Here is an 11,713-nt window from a genome sequence, read left to right on the forward strand (position 1 = left end):
TATTTATCTCACTAAGAAAATGAAAATCAAGAAAACAATAGGCTTTACAATATGCTACTGGCAAATTTCCTTAAATTTGATGAGGTACAGTGTTAGCACTGGTGAAGACAAATGTATCCCCATGTGTTTCTGAGAAGAGCGTGAGTTGGTGTGGTCTTTCAGGAGGGCAAAATTTTAAGTGCATATTCTTTGAAACTTCTAGGATTGCTTTTCCTATGGAGGTAGGTGAACAAATACACAAAGATATGTGCAAATAGACATTGTTGTCACAGCGAAAAATTGGGGGACAAAAAGAGTTTCCAACATTAGAAGATAAGTTAACAGTGATGCATCCAACTTGCAGAATATTATGCATCCATAAAGAAAACAAGGGGGACTGGAAGTGTGGATCAAAGAGTAGAGAGCCTGCTTTGCAAGTCTGAATCCCTGAGTTCAAACCCCAGACCCACCAAAAAACAAACAAAACAAAACAAAAACCTGAGGAAATATATTATATATGTTTTCATATGTTATGTCTGGGAGAAACATAACAGTGAACACCTCCAGTGGATGAAGATGGAGGTTGGAAATAGAAAAGTCCTCTTAGACTTGTCTGCTCCAGCCATGGAGCAGATTGGTCTGGTCTACACTCACCATCTGATAAAAGGATGCTTCTGCCTGCTCTCCCCACCATGGTGAGTGGACAGGACACTGTGGTTGACTGTGGAGGACTCTTTCCAGTAGTTGATGCTCCATGCCCACAGGAAAATCAGAGCTCTGATTAAAAAAAAAAAAACAGAAGAATTAGGTTTCCCCATGAACACAGCCAGAAACACCTGTGCATATTTGCCTAGGGCAGTGAGCGAGAGGTGACCTTAAGAAAAAATTAAGGTGGAGCATTCCATATTCCCAAAGGGGTCACGCCATCTAAGAGAAAGAGGCAGCCTTACATCAGGAAATCAGCAGACATGTCTCCTCTTTATTTATTTACCTATAATTTTTCAAAAACTGTAAAATATTTCAAAAACCAAGATCACAGATGTTAACTTTTTGTCAAACTTCCACCAGGTCCCTTGACCTGTCTAAAAAACTACAAAATGATATTTTTACATAACATTAAAAACCCACCTCCAAACATTTCCCCCTCTCTCCCCAGAGACAGCTACTGTCTTGAAATCAATGTGCATGTGTCACTTTAGTGCATTTCCATTAGCTGTCCATCAGCTGTGCACTCTATTATGTGCTTTAAAACTTACACAAATGTGGACCTGGCGATCATCACACTGAGTACAGTACGCCCAGCTTAAAAGCCAAATATTGCATATTTCCTCTCATATGCAGAATCTAGACCTAAAATAATGACTATCATGATGATGGGTCATGAGTGTGAAAGAGGGACTGTGTAGGGCAGAATCAGCAGGAGGGGAAAAGGAGGGTGAAGAAGATCAACGTACATTATATATATTTTATTTAGATATATATGTCATATACATGCATATTTATGTTTATATGAAGAAACTGTCATGAAACCCACCAAATAATGTTTGAAAAGGGGGAATATAAACAAGTGGGTGAACCTGTTCAAAGTACACTGTATGTGTAGAACACCTGCCTAACAAACACAAGGCCCTGGGTTCAAGCCCCAGTCCTGCCAAAAGCATACACATATGACATATATATATTTAGGCTACAGTTTGACTAGTTGTGAGTTGTTGGGACCTTCCAACCTCATACCCTTCACCATTCTTTAACATTTGATTAACACCATTCTAGAAAATTTTAAATGGCTATAGCAATTAAGGTAGATGCACCATTTGCTCCATATCCCAAATTACACACCTGAGGGCTGGTGGAGTGGCTCAAGTGGAAAACTGCCTCTCTAGGAAGCATGGGACCCTGAGTTCAAACTTCAGTACTACAAAAAAGAATTATGCAAGTGAAGTGAATTGAGATCTTATAATCTAGCTTCCAAATACACATGACAATGTGTACAATTTACAAAGCCATTATGATACTTATTCTTATGATCATTCTTAAGATTGGCATTATGATCACAATTAACCACATACACATAATTTTTAAAAAACAGCACTTTTTCTTTCTTTTTTTTTTTTGGCAGGGCTGGAGGCAGAACCCAGGGTCTCAGACACACTAGGCAAGTGCTCTACCACTGAACTAAAACTCTACTCCACTGTTAAATATTTACAAGGAAAGAGAACAGAAAAATGTCTTGGGCTATTGAAGTGGCTCAGGCAGGAAGAGTGCTTGCCTAGCAAGTGTGAGGCCCTGAGTTCAAACCCCAGTGCCGACAAAAAAAGTCGTTCTCCATGTAAATATGGCTGTTGTAATTTTGGCGCATTCTTGCTTACTCTTCTCAACAGCGCACAGACCCTTACTTTTCATTTAACGCTGTAAGTTATGCATTTTCTCTTGCTCTTTGGCTTTCATGATTAATATTTTTACTGATTGCATAATATGCCATCAAATAGATGAAATAAATTCTTACTACAAACCACGTTCCCATTGTTGACATTTAAATCGCTTTCTGTTTTCCATTGTAAGGAAACTTGCAAACATCTTTAGGCATATGATTGTATGGTAACTCATTAGATATAGCAATTTGGGGTCAAAATGCTCTGAGATTTCTATGGCTCTTGGCACCTACTGCCCAATGGTCCTTAAAAAGGATATATTAATTTGCTATGTCACAGTTATGCAAAAATAGCTCATCATACCTGCATTCATGTTGTAAATGTAATCCTCACACAATTCTCTTCTCATGTAGAAAAATCACATTAATTTATAACATTCTTCCTTTTATTTATGCATGTTAATTTCCCATAAAAACATGATGGAATTACACATTTTTATGTGGCTCTGTCACCTCCTTTCTGCAGTCTCTTTCTTGACTTTTGTTGCTTGTGCAGTACTGAGGATTGAACTCAGGACCTTGTGGTTGCCAGGCAGGCAATCTCCTACTTGAGCCTCACCGCCAGCCCTTGACTGTTTTTTATTTTTGGGTTTCTATAATTACAACACTGTTGATTCATTACTTTTCTCTCTTTTAGTGTGCCACTGGGGATTGAACCCAAGGATTTGAGCATGCTAGGCCAGTGCTCTACCACTCAGCTAAATCCCCAGCCCCTGATCCATTCATTTTCAATACTGAGGTACAGTCTGATTTAAAGTTATCATTATTTTAGGATAGAAAGTATAACAATGCTGTACTTCATTTTTTTGGCTCTACCAGGATTTGAACTCAGGGTCTCACACTTCCTAGGCAGGTGCTCTACCCCGTAAGCCATGCCACCAGCTTGTAGTTACGTTTTTATAGAAAGAGAAATAATTGTGCAGACCTGTACTTATTAACTGAAATGTTTCATTAATTGGGAAGAATGTGTCCTTCTGATGGGCAAAAAATTTCAACTAATTAACTGCTATCATCACCAATTTCACTGCCTAGTTTAACCTAGAAGAACTGAAAGACAACATAGGTAAATAAAATTCCATAGAAATCCAATAACTCCTGTTGTTCTACAAGTTCACTTTCCTTCTCTATTTTCTTCAGTTCTATCTAATGTGCTGGAACCACCAGCATGATTTATGAGTGTGTTGAAAGAAATAATTACACCAACACAATCACTATTAGGATTTAAGGTTTATATTAGCAAACACCAAATTTGCTGTGTCCTCTAAGTTTTGATATGCATTCTTTTCATTTTCACTTAGTTTTAGTTATTTCCATTTTTCATTGTTATTTCTTTTTAAATTTGAGTCATTTAACAAGGAATTAAGATTTATCATTTTGCTCATAATTTCTGCCTTTGTTGAATACCTAGTCTTTAAAGTTTGTTGGTGCTTTCTTCACAGCCTGATATTTGATCATTTGTAAGTGTCCCATGCGTGCTAGAGAAAAATGTGTATTCTCTCACTGCTAGTGCTCACTTGGCAAGGTTAGTTAATTCTTAATTGTTTTCCTCAGATTTCTTAGATATATCCTTTCTAAAATTTTGTGTGTTTAGCCTATGAGAATGTGTTAAATCTGTGCTATGGTTTCAGTATGGTTCAAGTGCGCAGTTTAAGAGGTGGAAAAGTTGGGGACATGGCTGAGGCCAAAGAGTGCCTGCCTAGCAAGCAAAAGGTGCTCAGTTCAATCCCCAATACTAGAAAATAAAAAGGGGGGGGCAGGGAGCAAAGACATTGTAGCCATGCCCTTGGAAGGAATTAATGCATGTCTGCATTAGTCTTTCCCTGTTCGGTCTCTCTCTGGCCTTGTGTCTCACCTTGATCTCTCTCTCTCTGTTTTGTGGAACTCGGGTTTGAACTCACTGAGTTGTTCTTGCTGCCACTTGAACCACATCTGCTCATTGTTTTTGCTTTTACTTATTTTTCAAATAGGGTCTCATATTTTTTACCTGGCCAGGCTCAGGCCACAATCCTCCTACCTATTCCTCCACCTAACTGGCACGGTCGAGCACCACCATGCCTGGCTTGTTGCTTGAGTTGGGGGTCTTCCTAACTTTTTGACTGGGATGACCCGGAATCGCCCGACCTCTCACTTTTGCATGACTCCAACTATGATGCTGCCCTCCATGAAGTACAACAGCCAGGTCAGGTCTGTGTTTGTGGTGGCACTGGGATTTGTACTCAGGGCCTCATGTTTGCTAGGCAGGTGCTCTTACCATTTGAGCCACACACCTCCAGCCCTGTTTGTGTTGTTTTTTGTCAAGATAGAGTATCATGAGCTATATGCCCAGGATTACAGGTGTAAGCTACCAGTACCCAGTGCCAGGTCAGTTCTTGCTAGACCCAATACCATGCTACCTCGACTTTCAGTCTTCAAAACCTTTTTTAAAAACAGATTATCCAGCTTCAGGTACTTCATTATACTAATGGAAAATGGACAATACGCTCTCTCACAGTAACGGTGAATTTACCACTTTTTCCCTGAGTTTCTAATCATTTTTGCTTCATCTATTCTCAGAGTACTTTAATAGATACACATGTTCCAATTTGCTCTAGTTTCTCTAGCTTGCCAACTGAACATTTTATCATTATACTGTGACCACAAACCTAACATTGTCCTCCTTTCTTTAGCTGTTCCTTCCCCCCTTCCACAGGTTACTAGGAAGAACTGGAACTGATTATCTCATTTAATCTTCCCAATAATCCTAAAATGTGCATGAGGAAATAAGAGATGGAGAAAACTTGCCCACTAAACTGACGATTTCAAGTCACATGGATGGGACTCCAAAGCCTATGCTATTTTCCAGTGTCAAATCAGCATGGCACCAACCCATGAGTCCAGCCAGATTAAAACACATGAATTTGCCCTCCGGTTCTGCTTTTATTTGTTTAATCTGGCACTGGAGTTTGAATTCGGGGCTTTGCACTCAGTGGGCAGGCGATCTACTGCTTGAGCCACAGCTGCAGCCTTGGCTCTGCCACTTTGTTACCTGTGGGCTCTTGAACAACTCATGGATCTTCAGCACCTTCCATCACTAAACTCTGGCTCCTTGAGTACACTCTGCTTCAGCAAGTACTCTGCTACGGTTTTTGCCGCCATCACTCAGCTGCAGTTGTTTTCAGCAAGGCTGCTATCTTCTTTCCACATACAATACAGATGGCAATGTTTTGGGTTTTTTGTTTTATACTTTATTTTCGCTTTGTATTTCTTAGTATGATCAGTACTATAGTTTTTTAACTGCGACAACCATTTGAAGGTTTACTTACAGTCACACAAACCAGTTTCATATCTACGGTGTGCTGCTGTAAAATTAATTTTAAAAAAAAAAAGTGAGAGCATCAGGAACCAGTGGCTCATACCTGTAATCCTAGCTGATTGGGACACAGAAGTCAGGCAGATCAAGATTGAAGGCCAGTTCAAGCCCTATTTTGAGACCTAGCTCAAAAACACCCAAAAGAATAAAGGATTCTTGGAGTGGTTCAAATCCCAGTACCCTCAACCAATGATAATTTCCAATTTTAAAAACACTTTATAAAGTAAAAGAGACCTGTGGTATAGCTGAGTGGTACAGTGCTTTGCTTCCTTTGTGCCAGGCTGAGTTAGAGACCCACACCTGCAAAACAAAACAAACAAAAAATAGTCAGTAAGCACATGAGGAAAAAAATCATCATCATTAGTCCTTGCAGTTGCAAGATTAGAAGGACATACCATTTTACATCCCCTTCAAGGATGAACATAAGACTGACCACCCCAAATGTTGGAAAGCACGTGAAACCCTGGAGCTGTACCATGTGCGACTTTGGAAAACTGGCAATTTTTTTCCAAGCCGTACCTTCCTGGAACCTCCCAGACATTCCATACCTAGATTTTCCCAAGAGAAATAAAATACCCCCACAAAAACTTGGGCAGCTGATCATAGGAACTTCTTTATGACAACCAAAAACAGGAAATAGGCTGAGCACACTGGTTCATACCTATAATCCCATCCACTTGGGAGGTAGATAGGACGAGCACAATTAAGGCCAGCCTGGGCAAAATAAAAGTTGCTGAGACTCTATCTGAAAGAACAAGGCAGGTGTGACGGTTCGCACCTGTAACCCCAGCTATGCAGGAGGCATGGTAGCAGGCTCTTGGTCTGAAGCCAGCCCAGAGCAGAAGCAGGAGACCGTATGTGAAAAATAACTACTGCAAAAAGTGCTGCAGACGTGGCTGAAGTAGTGAGGAGTTTGCTAGCCCTGAGTTCAATCCCCATTGCCACTGCCATAAAAAAGAAAGAAAGAAAGAAAGAAATTTAACCCAAACGTACATCACCAGGTAAAATAAGCGTGGAGATTATGAAAACACAGGCCAATGTTAGGAGGAATTTGTTAGACCGTTCGTTAAAATGTTAAGTAAAAGGAAAAGAATTCGCGCTGGGGTCGTGGTTCAAGTGGTAGAGCCTGCCTGTCTATCAATGAGGAGGCTCTGATCTTAAACCTCACAATCGCCTACTAAGAACGACAATGATAACAATAATAACGAATAAATAGTAACATGAATAATAATTACTATTCCAGTAAGGTCCGCGGACTTCGATGACTAAACACCACATTGAAACTCCTGCAACCGGGAGGCGCCGAGCATCCGTGCCTCCCCTGCCCTGGTCCTTCTCCTTACCCGGGACCTGGAGATGCTCTGCGAGTCCTGTGCGGGATACCGGGCGGTTCCGAATGCAGCGCACAGCCCGCGCCGGTCAACCGACCCAAGCAGCTCCAACGCTCCGCTCTTCTCCTGCCCGGCGGCTACCCGGACTGTTTTAGTCGTAGCACACGTCCTGGGCGCCATCCCTTTCCCTTTCAATCAATTGAAATGTCGGCCGCAGCGAGCCTATCGGAAGCTTCGTCGAGGGGAAGGGGCGGGAGCTTGGCCCGGTAGTGTTGCTTAAAGTCCCTCCAATCAGAGGCCCCTGCCGGAAGTTTGAATTTTGGGCCGGCTCAGCTGGTAGGGGTTCCTTCTTAGGAGGCGACGCAGGTCGTCCGGGTCCAGAGGATTCCCCCACCTTTACTTTTACTTGAGGCTTCGCGCGAGATGGTTCACCAGGTAGGTGAGTGCTGGGGTCCGGGGGAGACCCTGGCGCACTTCGGAGGCTGGCGAGGAAAGTGTGGGGACCTGGGCTGCGCGCAGGTGACCTGTCACCTGTCCTCTCCTCGTCCACTGGCACGATCCTCCCGAAGAGCAAATGTTTGCTGCCATATCTGTCATGCATTTCACCACCCGGGCGTTATTGGGCTTTGGGGTGCACAGTGCTTCACGTGCGGGACGTTTAGCATCCCTGGTCCCAGAGCCTGGAACCCCTCAAAACGCCCAGGTTGAGAAAGTACGCGAGCAAGAACAACGCCTTCTAGGCTTTCCAGCTGGAAGAAACTGCAGGGAGCCTAAAAACCTTATGTGTGTAAAAGCCAGGCTGCCTGGCTTGGGATCCGCCAGCTTTTAGCGGTGCAAATGGGGCAGTTAATTTACCTCATCTGTAGGAAGGCGAAAAGGTAACTAGTGCTTACCTTGTGATAATTAAATGTGCCTTTAATGGTCTCCCTCTCTCTTTTTCCCCAGTATGTACATAAGTTTTATCTTTCTTTAACATTTAGCAAAGGGATACTTGCAGGAGGTAACATTACATAATGAAGAACTTCATGAAAAGCACAATCCATTTCCAGTTCCCCGGGGTTCTTTAGGAAGATGTTATTAGCATCCAGGTTAGGTGAATTTGTATTGATTTTGTTGCCCAGGCTGGGCTGGAACTCCCGTGCCTATACCTCCTAGTGCTGGGATTAAGGCGTGTTCCACCATGCCTGATTCAATTTTTCTATTATCTGTAGATTTTGTTTTGTTTTAGGTGGGATTGGGGTTTGAACACAGGGTTTGGGGCTTCCAGAGTACTGCTTGAGCCACACCCCCAGTCCATTTGCTCTGATTATTTGAGATCTGGAAAACTATTCTTCCCCCCCCTCTTGCCCACAACCTCCATCCTCCCAGGAAGCCAGGATTACAGGGATGAGTCTCCAATGTCCAGCTATGTGGAGTTTTCTAGCGTACTTTCTGTGTGCTTGTTGAAGAGTGTAGAGTGACTGTGATGTTATAAAGTATGTATTTGTCCTTTGTCCCTGTTTGTGGCAAACGACTCCTAAAATCCTAGAGCTCAAACTTGTTTTCTTTTTGGTGGCACGGGGGTTTGAACACCAGGCATCATGCTTGATAGAGCTGCCCAAGTAATAAATCCTTTATATGCTTTTGAATTGACTGACTGATGGCTGACAGCCCGTAGGTAGCTTCACTTGAGGCTCTGTTACAGAAAAGAGGGTCTTTAAACCCCACCCTCAACCTCCAGAGTGGGGAAAGAGGCTGGAGATTTGAGTTGATCAACGTTGGCCATAACTATGTAATGAGTCATAACTATGTAATGAAGCCTTCATAGCAACCCAACAGATCAGGGTTTTGAGAGACTTCTTATAGAAACATCTGAGGTTCATGGAGGCTGGTGAGCTGGAAGAGGATGTGGAAGCTCCGTGCTACTTCCCACATGTATGTCTTCCTCTATATCCTTTATAACATCTGTTATAACAAACCAGTAGATGTAAGTAAGCATTTCCCTGAGCTCTGTGAGCTGCTTTAGCAAATTAGTACACCCTGAGGGGGTGTGTCATGGGAACCCACACACTGATATGTAGCTGGTCAGTAAGTAGCACAGGTTAAACCACCTGGAGCTTGTGATTTGCATTGGGCCTGGAGGCCAGTCTTGTGCAACTGAACCCTTAACCTGTGGGATTTGATGCTATCTCAGGGTAGAGAGAATCAGCCTTGGGTTGACTGAATAAGACATGCAGCTGGTGTTCATTGCAAAATTAATTACTTGCTTGCCTGATAGCAAGTGTGTTAGAATATAATGGTAGAAGATAAGGTTGTTTATCTTTGTTCTCAGAGTGCCTTTAACTTCTGTAACTTGGACACAAAGTCTATGCTCTTATTTATTTATTTATTCATTCATTCATTCATTCATTCATTCATTTATTTATTTTTTTGTTGGTACTAGGGTTTGAACTCAGGCCCTCATGCTTGCTAAGCAAGCGCTCTACCACTTGAGCCAGTCCACCAGCTGTGTTTTGTGTTGGGTGTTTTCAGACATGCGTGGGCTGACTTGGATCCCTCTGATCTCTACCTCCTAAGTTGCTAGGATTACAGGCGTGAGCCACTACTGCCTGGTTTGTTGATTTTTTAAACTGCCAAGACTTGCATTCTGGAGAATCAGTCTTCTTCCTAGTTGTGGTTCACTGTATGCAGCTGTGTAGGTGAGTCCTTCAAACTTTCCATTTCCCTTTATTCTCCTCAGTTGGGCACATTGCTAGACCTCTTGACATGGTCTGTATTGTCCTCCTTTGTTTTGCTTGAATACATTCTCACAGATTTTCTAAGAAAAGGCCGTGTGCATAGTAAATGATGTGATTTTTTGCTTCACTTACCTTTGGGGGTGTTCCTGAAAACCAGTTGTTTCAATCATGTATATCCAATCCAACTTCCTATTTATTATCCTACATGTCTAATAGGCATCTCACGTTTTGTTTTTGTGTTTGTTTGTTTTAATTTGGAGACAGGATTTCACTATGTAGCCCAGGCTGGCCTTGAACTCAGCCTCCTGAATGCTGGGATTGCAGGCTGTAGGTTTGTGCTGCTACGCCCAGCCATTTTTGTTCTTTTGAATTGAGAAGAAATGCTAGGCTTCCTGTATTCATCACAGGGGAAGGTTCAAGAAGTTGTTCTGATCCTTATTTTCCCTGCAGTTCTTTTCTTTCCCTGTTTTCACCTGTACTTACTCCCTTCTGTTTCCAGAAGAAAAAGATTCTCTATGGGAATCCCAGGGCCTCTTGTCTATATTCTTGACTATAGTTTTTCTGGGCTTCACTTCATGTGTGAAGCAAGTTCCTATGTAGAATCCCCCAAAAGGTAGTAGTGTCTGGTCTTTTTTTGGGGGAAACAGTACTAGAATTTGAACTCTTATCCTTTGTACTTACTAGGCAGACACTACTGCTTGAGCCATACTTCCAGCCGAAAAGAGATGAACACAGTAAATCTAACAGTCTTGGGTTGGTGCATGTCTATAAACTTTTTTTTTTCCCCACTTGTTCAGCCATCTAGTATCAGGCAATTGAGAATAAAAATTTGGAAAGCAGGATGGAGACGGTTCCTAAAATGTGGACTTGGGATATGATATAAAGAATCTAGGTGAGTATAATCTGTGAGACTAAATGAAACTACTACAATCAGGTTATTTAAAATTATGAAAAAAGTATGAGGTCTACAGAGCACCTTCAGGTAAGTAGAAGTCAAGTTTCCAGTATGAGGAAGACTGATCAGAGTGGCAGAAATAATGAAACATGATAGAAGCTAAAAGAGCGGTAATCTAAAAAGAAGTATGATCAGTCTATCTAGAAAGAGGAAGATTGAACAGAGGCAGATGGATTGTAAATTACAAGGCCTCTGGTGATTGCCTAAGACACATAACAGATCTCATTGAAAATAATTTATTTCCAGGGTCTGGAGGAGTACCTTAATTGATATGAAACTGGTTTCAATCCTCAGTACCACCAATAAGATAATTTATTTAAAAGATCTCCTTGTATATGCATTCCTGATTTAAATAAGACTTAAGTGAGATAAAGGTCCAAGATATTGTCAATTTTTCTGAACTTCACCAATCTCATTAATTTACCTGAGTAAACTGGTTATTTATTTGATGTAGAAGATGGCCGTAGAATAATATGGGAGAAGTCAAAACTAGCACATATCATTCAAGGTGGAAAGATATAGATGAATATGTTCTACATATATTAGAGAAAGGGGAGATTATTTCTACTTAGAAGAGCAGTGAGACCTCTTGAAAGGGATTAGATTTACCTTCACTTTCAAAAAATTTATAGTATAAACGAATCGTACAAAGGGGATTCATTTTGATATTTACATACACGAACATACTGTATTTTGATAAAATTCACCACGTCTGTCTATTACTCTTTATTAATGCCCCTCTCTCCTCCTTGAGATTGACTTTCTAAGACTCTGTAGAATGCCAGAGACATAAACTATAAACAACTACTTACATAGTGTTACACATTGTTGTGTAAATAAGAAGATTCACTAATAATTTTGTACTGTTCTTAGATAATGGCATTTTCCTGAGTTTTGCTTCTTTTTGCACTTTCTAGAGGAAAGCCTAGGCTTTCACTGAGATTTGGAGAA

At 41.4% G+C, this 11,713-nt stretch overlaps 1 protein-coding gene and 1 long non-coding RNA gene across 5 annotated transcripts in view; one reads left to right on the forward strand and one right to left on the reverse strand.

Annotated features, from left to right (window-relative positions):
* The window catches only part of LOC109693952 (uncharacterized), a 39,976-nt gene extending 32,750 nt beyond the window's left edge, over positions 1–7,226 (reverse strand). Inside the window, exons 1-3 of the mRNA XM_074067974.1 lie at positions 7,103–7,226; positions 5,994–6,059; positions 634–756 (exon numbers count right to left, since the gene is read on the reverse strand). The gene's annotated coding sequence lies outside the window, so the exon portion shown is untranslated. The remainder of the gene's footprint in view (positions 1–633; positions 757–5,993; positions 6,060–7,102) is intronic.
* Positions 7,227–7,397: 171 nt separating this feature from the next.
* LOC141421572 (uncharacterized) overlaps positions 7,398–11,713 on the forward strand; it is a 28,517-nt gene continuing 24,201 nt past the window's right edge. For 2 of the 4 annotated variants that reach the window (XR_012446162.1, XR_012446163.1), the window contains exon 1: positions 7,398–10,699. This is a non-coding gene — a long non-coding RNA (uncharacterized lncRNA). The remainder of the gene's footprint in view (positions 10,700–11,713) is intronic. The other 2 variants (XR_012446164.1, XR_012446165.1) reach the window with 2 other exon arrangements.

The sequence above is a fragment of the Castor canadensis genome, chromosome 3 (genome assembly GCF_047511655.1).
Source record: "Castor canadensis chromosome 3, mCasCan1.hap1v2, whole genome shotgun sequence".
Lineage (NCBI taxonomy): Eukaryota > Metazoa > Chordata > Mammalia > Rodentia > Castoridae > Castor > Castor canadensis.